Genomic DNA, 12,440 nt, shown 5'->3' on the forward strand with positions numbered 1-12,440 from the left:
AGCAGCACCGGAGAAATTATAAGCACCACACTCTTCCCCGTGAGCCTGATAGCCTGCATGCTAAGAAAGGAAGATAACTGGTCAGCTGTCGCAGCCTACGCACAGCACCTTCTGAAAGAAAAAAACCACAGAAAGAGATCAGTAACCAGGAGTGGCGTCCTGAGACGCAACATGGACTGGATTGAAGTAATGCTAACGCGGTTCGAATCCAGTCATTTCCGTACTATCTACGGGGATGGGGAGAGGAGTTTTTTTTTAGTGGGAAAGAATCCCACACTACCGACCATCATCTTTCAATGATAACGGTGTCTTTGGAAGATTTTTTTCGCTTCTCTATAATTAAAAAAAAAACACACACACACACATACACACACACACATAGCGTCACCCTCGCGGGGGTAATCAGGGAAGCTTTCTGTGACCATAAAACGTCGAAATCTGATGAAAACTCGATTTTCGCAAAACGGGGTAAAACCGTTATCTTCCCAAATTAAAAAAAATTTTTAATTTTTCTTAGTGGGAAGTTAAACAAATCGTTGAAACTTACGACAGTTCATGAATTGTAGAAAAATTAATGTAACTATCATTTTAGGGTCACGGTTACCTTAAAAGTTTTCTAAGGAAAAAAAAAACATTGAGATTAAGAATCATTATCTTCCTTTCATTTCTAAATCATTAAACGACGGTAGAAATAGAAAAAGTGTAAAATTGATTTAAACTTTTTTGACCTTGGATAGTTTCTTTGACATAAGCTCTTTAAAGATACAAAAGGCGCTTTTTTTTACAGTGGAACTTTTTTTTTCGGATTTTAATATTTTTTGTAATTATAATAAAAATTGATGTAACGTTCTCGCAAAATTTAAAAATATTTCAATTTATTCATGTCTTAAAAATTGTAAGTTTAAAATATAGTTCATTCGTTATTAACCCTGGGTGTTAATTCATTACTGATAAAACCATTCCTAAAGTCATATAATTTTGAGAGAGGGTCTAGTGACAACCCGGAAAAAAATGATCAGACCTGATCAAACGTGAACAGGCATGAATCGACCTGAGCAGGCCTGATCGACATGGTCAGGTCTGAAAGCCCATTGTTACTTTTAATTAATTATTTTGCTATATTTTATGTATATAGTACTTGATAGAGTCATACGCAATTCTGTATAATGAATTGAAATAAAAAAAAATGATTACATATAATAATTAAACGACTGTAACACCAGCAGTCACCCATCCAACTACTAATCACGCTCAATGCTGCTTAACTTTGGTGATATCCGTGTGCCTTGAAGTTCCCGCCTGCGGTGTTGCTATCTTATGTGACAACAATTTTATGAAGTACATAACGTATCAAATAAGTTTACCGAAAATATAAGATGAAAATTGATTTTATAATATATTTTGATAGTCCTAATTTATTTATTTAACCGAATCTTATTATAACATCACATTAATTCAAATAATAAAATAAGTAATGATTTTAATATTAGGCACGAGCAGAGCAGACTAAGACATTCCATAGGAAAAGTAACAAATTTTCTATTCCAAAATTATTTAAACTTAATGATAAAAATAATTTTTTCCACATTTTGTCATGACCAAAAAAGTTTTTTTCGTCAAAGAAAAAATTTTCATCACATTTCTGACTATACAGAGGCTATTATAGGCCTGATTAGACATGGACAGGCCTGATCAGACCTGAGTCTATTTAATGCTTCAGAGATTAAAGACATGAATATGCCTGGTCAGACCTGAGGTATTTGACGCTTCAGGCATGAATAGGCATGGGCAGGCATGGACAGGTCTGATCAGGGCTGGTCCGGCTTGAACGAATTTAATACTTCAGACATGAACAGACATGGACAATTCTGATCAGACATGGATAGGCCTGCTCAGGCTTGAGAGTATTTAACACTTCAGACATGAACAGGCATGGACAGGCCTGGTTAGGCCTGAGCGTATTTAACACTTCAGACATGAACAGACATGAACAGGCATGGACAGGTCTAATCAGGCATGGGCAGGCCTGCTCAGACTGGAGGATATTTAACACTTCAGACATGAATAGGCATGAACAGACCTGATCAGGCACGATCATGTCTAATTTCAGGCCTGATCATACATGAACAGGCATGGTGAGGTCTGATCATTTTTTCCCGGGAAGGCCCACTTGGAGTCTGTCGTCTAACTAACGCGGCCAAACCTAGAAAACAATTAAAATTAAATATCTCAAATTTTTAGAACGTAACAATTGACAATTTTAATTTAATAATTTTTCACCGAACATTAAAAATAAATAAATATGAGAATAATTGCCGGCAAAATACTAAAATCCATCAACATGTGTGTGTGTGTGTGTGTGTGTGTGTGTGTGTGTGTGTGTGTGTGTGTGTGTGTGTGTGTGTGTGTGTGTGTGTGTGTGTGTGTGTGTGTGTGTGTGTGTGTATGAACTCTTTTAAGACATTAGTTAATTTTTCTCTGGTACCCACTGAAATCTCGCGTTGGCTGCAACTTTCTTGGCAATCTATCCCTTTGAAGCTACAGTTAATGTAAAAATAATTTCAGCGCACCCTGGAGGGTATAGATTGTAACGGGTTTGAACCGTTCCCTGGTCACCCCTTTATTTAAAATTTATAATTAAGGGCGCCACTGGAATTTTTATCACGATTTCCAGAACCGGTCCAAGCAAGAGAGATATCACAGGGTCGAGAGAAATTATAAAATTTGACATAAATAAAAACAATTAAAGTTGCCATCAATTATAAATTTATTTTGACAGTCTGACAATAATTAAATCTTAATTCAATACTCACACACACACTCATACTTATAAAAGTTACTTATTCCTACGATACCCTCATATGGAGCGTCTATATCGTAGTTTCTATCATAGTTCCTATTCCTGACGGTACCGTCATAAGGAGCGTCTATACCGCAGTTTCTATCGAAATTTCCTATTCCTACGATACCCTCATATGGAGCGTCTATATCGCAGTTTCTATCATAGTTCCTATTCCTGACGGTACCGTCATAAGGAGCGTCTATACCGCAGTTTCTAACTAAATCGCGCTGTCCACAGGACCCTCACGCTCTAAGACTCTAGATATGACTCTGGGTGGTCGCCCGAACCCCTGCCCAAGGTTCATACTGTCCTTAGCCCTTTCGCTGTCCATAGGACCCTCACTACGGGACTAAGGAACCTGAAGTCGACTACGACAGAGGAGGATACCATGACACTAGTCGACAACCTGCTAATACTAACCTCCTCGACAGCCCATGAACGAGGAGTATATACTGTAAAATATTTTCCACACACACACGCACACAATTCTCAATAAAACAATTTATCTAATACACACTTGACTCTAATTTACAATTATTTTAAAATTCTCTAATACTCTTTACAACATAACTTCCTGGGAATCAAATCTCCCGGTCCCTAACTTGACTTCGATAAATAATTTTATTTAAATTCTGGTTGCTTAATTAATAATATCACAGTAGCGTTTTATTCAATCAAAATGTTAGATTAATTAAAATTTACTCGAATTCAAACTGCCTGAATAATCGGCTTATGTCCATTTTGAATCCCAGTAAGAATTTGAGACTTAGTCTTCAACTTGGTAAAAATTTCCCAAGGCTAAATTTTTTATGTTAATTAATTTTGAAATCATCGTACTGGAATTTGACAAATTTATTTATCGAAGTTTATTGAACAAATTTTCCTTTGTTGATAATTTTACTCTTGTAATTTTGTTCTATAAATTAATTTACTGCTTAACAATTTTAATATTCTAATTTAAAGAATTTGTATCTATGGTAATTTTATTTTTTAATTTTTGGTAATTTTTCACAAGTAAATTTCAATTATTAATTTTAATTTTAAATTTTAACTTAAATTTTAATTCATTTTTACTTGTTGATTTCATTGGTCAATTTTAATCTAACTTGGACAAATTTCTAATTTTAATTTCCTTTAGTTTTATTTTAATTTCTAATTCGTAATAAATTTAATCGACAGAATATCGCTTATATAAATGACGCAGTTTGACTTAAATTTGTCACTATCAAATTTTCGGATTTATACATTTTAATTTTAAATTAATTGACCAATCTTATAGAAATATCAATTCTAAATTTAACCTCTTTTATTTTTAATTTCGCAATTTTTTAACTTATTAAATTTTCTATTTGTTCGAATTTTATTTTAACTAATTTTGACTTCGACTTATAATTTAGATATTTTAATTAAATTCGAATAATTAATTAATTAATCAAGTAGGGTGATTGAAAATCGGAACCTGGCCTGTGCCTAGAGTTTCCGGGGATGACGCAATAATTTACCGAGGTTAAACTTTTGTACCTGAGAATTTTTTGACGACTTCTTTTCTTTATTCGAGTCTCTTGTCGTTCTCGTGGACTTCTAATAGAGGCAACTTTGTCAGCCAAATCTCACGACTTCCTCGGTACTCGGGTTCACTTGCGTCGCAGCTCGGGATATTTAGCAATAATTTATCTGGAATTTCAGGATAGTTAGAATTGTAATTATTGGATAATTAGGCTGGCTAAATGCCTAGCAGTAATTATCAAATTTATAAGTTAAAATAATCGCTCTAAAGGTTCCACAGGAATCTCGGAGGAATATTAATATTCACCTGGTATTTCCAAAATCTCGTGTTGGTTGCTCGGGCTCCGGCTTCACAATGTCGTTTTTCCGTTCGGCAACTTCACTTATCCCTCGTGTGGGATTATCCCCACCCGCGGAACACTTATTTCCTAGGCCCCGGAACTTATGTAAATTTTATTTCTACTGCGCGAGCATCCTAGACCACAGCGACCTGTGATCTGTCGATAACTAACCACGGCCAGGGTGAGGACCTTCAACGGGTAATGAAGGAGCCCCGTGACAAGATGCAAGCGGTGGAATATTTTTTTTCAACTGTAGTTTCCAAACTAGTACTTGTAACCCAACGGTTAACGTGCTTGACTTCGAACTATAGATACTGGCCAGGCATAGGTTCGACTCCCACTATAGTCGAATAATTTTCGCTATGCGCTAGATTAATTTTCGATTAACTTCAACTGTGAGGACTCGGCTCATTGCCGAACAAACATTGGCTGTACATGATATTCATAGAGGCCAGCTGGACTACACCAAGAGAAAAAAAAACTATAGTTTCCTATCTACTGTTTGATTACGATGAATTCTTAAATTATTTAGTCTGTGGCAGATCACTTTGCCCCTCGAAAAAAAGTCAGGATCGAAATTTTTACGTTGCTATAGTTTGTGCTGATAAAATTTAATCATTTTAAGTAGATTAATTGTTATAATTGAATATAATTAATTAATATCAGTAAAATAAAGTATGAATTACTGTTATAATATGAAATTTAGGAACAAAAAGTAACGTAGAATTAAATAAAATTTTGCAACCTTGAAAAACCGTTCTGCTTATAGTAGACACACTCGATAGTCTGGCACTCCGTTAACAACGGATTTAAACAAAATTTGGCGCCAGATTCTACCGAATCTGTGGATGAAATCTACTTTTTATTTTGGGTGAGGCCGAATGGTATTTTGTTTCTACCTTTATAAATATTTAAATTGGTGATTAGTGATCAAATACACAAATTAATAAAAAAATCAATAATTCCACCACCCTTTTAATTTTGTTTGTCACGGAAATTTGATTTGAATTCCTACGTCATCTTCTCCCGGGCTGGTCGCTGGCACAAGCGTTACCAGGGTCCGCCACTTGCTAGGCACCAGCCCAGCTGGTCCCAGCACGTGGGATTTAATTGTATTGGAATAAGAATTTTGGTGTGCAATGAGAATAGATTAAGTACCGTGAGCTAGAATCTCACTCATTATTCAGGTCTTGTGATAAAAATAAAGTTTAATTATCAGGTCATTGGACGTTGACGGAGAGGGGGTCCCGAGAATATCATGAAGAAATAATATTGGGATAATTTGACAGGCGCGGAGCTAGAAAAGGAAAATTGTTGTCGTTAATTATGACGGGGTTTATTTTGTATGGAGTCGGAAATTCAAGTGAGCCAGAATTTATGATTTGGCCATGTAAATTCATATTATCAATTTAAAGATAATTCCGTCGTCAGTGGGTCCACCCGGGGGAGAAATTGTAACATGAAATCAACAATAGTTGATGGATTGACTAGCCTCGTGGCGTAAGAACATGAGTAAAAAGTAGGGCCGCGGAGGAGGCATTCTGGCGGTAGCTACTGATGTGCACGTGGTGTTATTTTTCATTATGATTATAAATCTATAATAATTATTCGTTTGAATAAAGTTATCACCTGTTGTCTTTTGGTGATTTGAAAAATTAAGTACACGAAAGCCAGTGATCCAGCATACCTCCGTGAGAGCTGATTTGGGTGAATCCCAGCATTAATTTGGTTGCATTGTCGCGGTGGTTGTACCGGCACCGGCGACGGCGGTGAGATTGTGTTGTTTATTTATTTATCACGTCAACACCGTCAGCGGCGTTGACGTGATAAATAAATAAAAAGTAATTGCAAATAATTTGCTAAGTATTGTTTACATACACTAGTCACAAAAATTAAGGGATATAAAAAAAATTCCAAATTTTTTTGGTGATTTTCAGCGAGCTGTAACTCCGAGGAAAATGATCGCACAGAAAAAAAAAAAAAGCAAATTGTAGCTCCAAGTGTCTAGTTTTTAGATATGACCATGAAAATTTTTTGTCATCGTCAGGTCTGGAGAAATCCTAAGAAAACTACTGAAAAAAAATTTTTCGAAATTTTTTTCGTCTTAAAAAAAAGTCTACGGGCTTCAAAAAAATTTTTTCGATTGTTTCGTTTAAAAACTCTTTTAGTAAATTTAATACCCTTTAATTTGACGTAATCAAAAAGCCTGTACGATAATTTGCCGCGGAGTTATCGTCAATCAAAGCAAAAAAGTGTTTTTTTGACTTTGGAAATCAATAACTCTGGAAATAATGACCGTCTAGGAAATCGAAGGAGGGTTTTGAAAACTACACAATATTCTCTATAAGAAAACGTAAACCGCTTTTGAAGAAAAAATTTTTTTTGAATTGAAAACTCGGACTGAAAAAAAGACAAAAATTCGCATAATTAAGGATATTTGGATAACTTGGTATAACTTTGGATAAAATGGATGAACGAAGGATATCGTTGGTAATTTTTAACTTCAAAGTGTCCCCTAAAATCCCTAAGAAATTCAAAGCGCTGCGATTTTTTTTTCATAGTGCCCAGAAGCTTCAAATTCTGTGTTTTCGCAAAAATCACCATTATGAGCAATTTTGTGATTTTTATTCATTTTTCCATTGAAAAAAAATTTTTTTTTCAAAATTCTTTATTTTTTCCATCAAAGAGATTGATTTTTCAAGAAATTTGATAAAAAAAAAATTTCAATTTTTTTCGAAAATTTTTTTCGAAATTTTCTCAATTTTTTTCGACTGTTGTTTTACCGCCGGCATTAGCGTTACCCAAAGCGTACCACGTGGAGGTTGCTCGGTCGGATTTACGCTTCTCACACACGTGTGTGTGTGTGTGTGTGTGTGTGTGTGTGTGTGTGTGTGTGTGTGTGTGTGTGTGTGTGTGTGTCTTTGTCTGCGTGTTTGTCTGTTTGCAGCTGCCGAATGACCTCTGTACGCACGGCAGTAACTGCTCAGTACCGTGTATTGCCACCTCTGTTCCGAATCACAGCTCGTAAACGCTCTTGCATGTTGATGCATCGTCGAATATCACGTTGCGAAATTCCTTGCCAACAACGTAACAACGCTTGAGTCAACTGATGAAGATTGTGCAGTTGCGGATAGTCTCGCCGCAATCGACGCCCAAGCATGTCCCAAACATGCTCAATTGGGTTCAAATCAGGATTCATCGCTGGATGATTAAGCGTTGTTACGTTGTTGGCGCGGAGAAAAGTTCGCGTACGAACTGCAGTGTGAGGACGAGCATTATCCTGCATCAAAATGAACCGTCTTGCCCCCATGCGTGTGCGCATAGGCAGGACGTGTGGCTCCAGAATTTCGTCGACGTACCTATCGGCAGTCAACGTCCCACGAACGATGACCAACGGGGTTCTGGTATTGAAGGACACGCCTGCCCACACCATGACTGATCCACCATTGAAAGCTGTAACTGGTCTCGTAAAACCATCCCGATCTCGTTCTCCACGACGGCGCCAAACGAGAGATCGTCTATCGCTGCCATGAAGACAAAATCGAGATTCGTCAGTCCATAATACACTGGTCCACTGTCTACGACCCCAATGGTGATGATCATGAGCATAGGCCAATCGGGCTCGGCGATGTCGTGGAGTGAGCATAGGCACGCGATTTGCGCGTCTAGCGCGTAGTCCTTGCTCTCGAAAGCGATTTCGAACCGTCGATGCCGATATGTGTTGTTGGGGAGGACGTTGTCGACGATTGCGAAATTGATGAGCGATCGTGTGGGCATGCGCAGTAGGGTTTCGAAGAGCTTCTCGAATGATAGCTCGATCATCACGCTCGGTAGTGATTCGTAGTCTACCTTGACCCGGACGACGATCGTAACTTTGAGTCGCGTTAAATCGGGCATAAGCCCGACTGATAACGGACTGGCTCACTCCCATAGAAGCTGCTACTTCCACCTGACTGTAGCCCTCTTGAAGGAGGGTAACAATGCGAGCCACATCTGTGGCAGCTAAATGTCGACGAGGCATATCAAAAGGTGCTTATCAAAGAAAAGCTTACATAAAATTCACGTAAGGAATTTAGGCTAAAAAGAAAACGTAAAATTCAAGTTTTGTGTGAGGAAAAGCCGAACTCCGCGGGGGTATATCAATTTGTTTTTATTGAATTTTTAAAATGAGATTTAAAACTAAGGCAGTTGTAGCGGACAGAAAAAATTGAGTTAATTTTTTTGACAATAGTGAAGCATTCTGAAGACGATAAAAAAAAAAATTAAAAAAAAATTTTTGATAAAAAAATTTCGAAAAAATTTTCGAAAAAATTGAAAATTTTTTTTTTTTTTTTTTTCAAATTTCTTGAAAAATCAATCTCTTTGATGGAAAAATAAAGAATTTTGAAAAAAAAATTTTTTTCAATGGAAAAATGAATAAAAATCACAAAATTGCTCATAATGGTGATTTTTGCGAAAACACAGAATTTGAAGCTTCTGGGCACTATGAACAGAAAATCGCAGCGCTTTGAATTTCTTAGGGATTTTAGGGGACACTTTGAAGTTAAAAATTACCAACGATATCCTTCGTTCATCCATTTTATCCAAAGTTATACCAAGTTATCCAAATATCCTTAACTATGCGAATTTTTGTCTTTTTTCAGTCCGAGTTTTCAATTCAAAAAAATTTTTTCTTCAAAAGCGGTTTACGTTTTCTTATAGAGAATATTGTGTAGTTTTCAAAACCCTCCTTCGATTTCCTATACGGTCATTATTTCCAGAGTTATTGATTTCCAAAGTCAAAAAAACTTTTTTGCTTTGATTGACGATAACTCCGCGGCAAATTATCGTACAGGCTTTTTGATTACGTCAAATTAAAGGGTATTAAATTTACTAAAAGAGCTTTTAAACGAAACAATCGAAAAATTTTTGAAGCCCGTAGACCTTTTTAAGACGAAAAAAATTTCGAAAATTTTTTTCAGTAGTTTTCTTAGGATTTCTCCAGACCTGACGATGACAAAAAATTTTCATGGTCATATCTAAAAACTAGACACTTGGAGCTACAATTTGCTTTTTTTTTTTTTTCTGTGCGATCATTTTCCTCGGAGTTACAGCTCGCTGAAAATCACCAAAAAATTTGGAATTTTTTTTATATCCCTTAATTTTTGTGACTAGTGTACTTCATAATATCTCTGAAAAAATCTGATTCTTTCACATTTGGAATTTTGTAAACAGCATTAAATAAGTCTGATTCAGTCTTCTTGCAGAGTCCAAAATTTATGTCAAATAATAACCTAAAACAACAACATCTGCTTTTATCTAACTTACCGATTCTTATTACAACATTTTCAGAGAGATTCAGACTGGTAGCATACTGATTCAGAGTCCCACAATAATAATTCAGACTACTGACAGAATCTTATTTCCACCAGGGCGGTTCTTTGTGAGAGTATTTTTTTTGCGATATGCTGCCTTGACAATTTTGCTACACAAGATCGTTTTCATACTTCTTTATAGTAACTAAACTAATATAAATAAAAACTTTTCAACAGTTAGACATAATGTTACAAAACCTTTTTAACTCTTCATTTATTTTAGTCGATCTCAAAAAAGTGTTAATGGAAAATTATACTTATCGACTACAAGCATTCCGTACAAAATCAATAGAGTAAAAAATTTGGAATTTTCTAACTGATTTTCTATAAGCTATAACTTTTTTAAAATCGTCCTATGCAAAAAGCAGAACAATAAAACATTTCAAAGTCTGAAGATATCTATTAGCTTTAAAACTTGAGACAAAAATTGGGCGAAAAGGGGAAAGGTGAGAAAGACAAAGACAATTCAAAGATGTTATGGACCGAATGGGTGAAAATATTTATTGAACAAATTTTGCTGAATTTGTTACATTTGGTGACTGAGCAATTAGAAAAATGGGATTTAAATAGGAAAACTATGAAAGTTATCTTAATTTGTCCACCAGGCTATATGGAACAAGTAGTTAATCCAGAATTAGCAAGAGTAAGAAATAAGAAAATTTGCATAGTATGCATGGTATGCAATGCATACCATATCTTATCTGACAGATAATTTTCTTCGGGAAAAAAGCCTCACCCATAATTTTCATTACTATTATTTTATAGTAATTCAAATAAGTAGGAGTCAACTGTTGATAATGTCGATAAATGAAGATGCTATAACTGATGATAACCCTGATAGCCAGCGCTTTCTCAGTAAGTAGTTGGCTTCTAGCAGTTACGGTTAACTTGACATCGAGTTAGCGGTAATTTTTTACATGACAACAGTTGTAAGCAAATTGACGGAAATCTACGGCCGAAACTTGAATACAAGTTAACAATCAAACTTGTAGTTAAATTTCCTTTCAACTTTATTACAATTTGACAGAAATACTTGTACAGCAAGTCTTGACGTCTGTTTGCAGAGTAAGTTATAGGTAACTAATAGTTAATCGCTTGCTTTACCAACTCTTTCCGTCAAGTTAGCTTCAAATTGCGGACGTAGTTTGACAGTAAGTTACAGGTAAGGTGGCTATCAGGGTAAAATTGTAACTTACAAAATTTAATCCATCCCTGATAGCCTTCTCGCCCTGACAGCCACACTTTGAGTCAAAAAACCTACACTGACGGGATTTTAGCCAAGTTGTGTCAAAGTTCACTCAAAATCTTTCACTGCAACTAGGAATCTGTATTGAATCTGTACTGAAGTTGCTTAAGAAATTCAAATAAATCTACACCGACATCTGAACTAAAGTTATTCACAAGAATTTATTTGTAGAAGGCTGGCCTAAAGTTGTAATAAGATTGCTGTGAAAGTTGAGTTCAAGCTTGACTATAAATTATTTAAATTATTTTGAAAAATTTTTCATTTACAAATATAAAGAAATGAATAACCACATTTTTAACTAACATATATATATATGGGGTATTCGATGCCAAATCGACCACTTTTGACCCCGACCCTTTTCGATTTGGCCGAAAGTTTTCCATCCTTTTCTACCCTATAAAAAACGGTTCTCAGAATTTTTTTGAATTTTTTTACCTAACTCCAAAAAAGTTATGAATTTTTCAAAAAAATGGCTTTTTTATTTTCAAATAGCCATAACTTTTTCAAAACTAAACATTTAGGTACCTTTTTTTTTTTTAAATTTTTGTTTTTAGATGTACTTTCCGATAAAAAATATTAAAAAATTTTTGTAAGTCAATACATATGGAATTTTTCAGTTTTTTTGACAAAAATCAATGATTTTTGAAGTTCGACATTTTTTTTTTTAATTTTTTTCTAAAATAAACTTTAATCAATTCCACAGTTATCCCTGTAGAACCCAGATTGGGCCGATTTCTCTTTCTATTTTTTTATTCAATTGAAAAAATATTGTTAAATTTTCAAAAATGGAAAAAAATTTTTTTCATAAATTTTATTTATATAATGAGATAAATACAATTCAACGATTTCACGGCATTATATTTACAATTTAGAGGCTTCATCGATGACTGTATTTAGTAAGATTCAAATTTTAATATATCAATTAGATCGATAAACTAGGGATAACAATTATCGACTTACCTATAGCCAGTAAACTAGATGCTATAAGCTAGTATGTTTTGATTAAAAGTGCGGCTTTTTCATTTTGAGATCTAAAACATAACCTATAAATCTTTTGTGCAATCTAGTGTTTTATAAAAGATTGTCATTACATTTGTTGTATAAATAAATAATTTCTCTAGTTTATAAGCGCTTTTTTAATTTGTCTTTAT

Source organism: Cotesia typhae, unplaced genomic scaffold (assembly GCF_013202065.1).
Source record: "Cotesia typhae breed Kobodo isofemale line unplaced genomic scaffold, CoteBio_Ctyphae scaffold_152, whole genome shotgun sequence".
Lineage (NCBI taxonomy): Eukaryota > Metazoa > Arthropoda > Insecta > Hymenoptera > Braconidae > Cotesia > Cotesia typhae.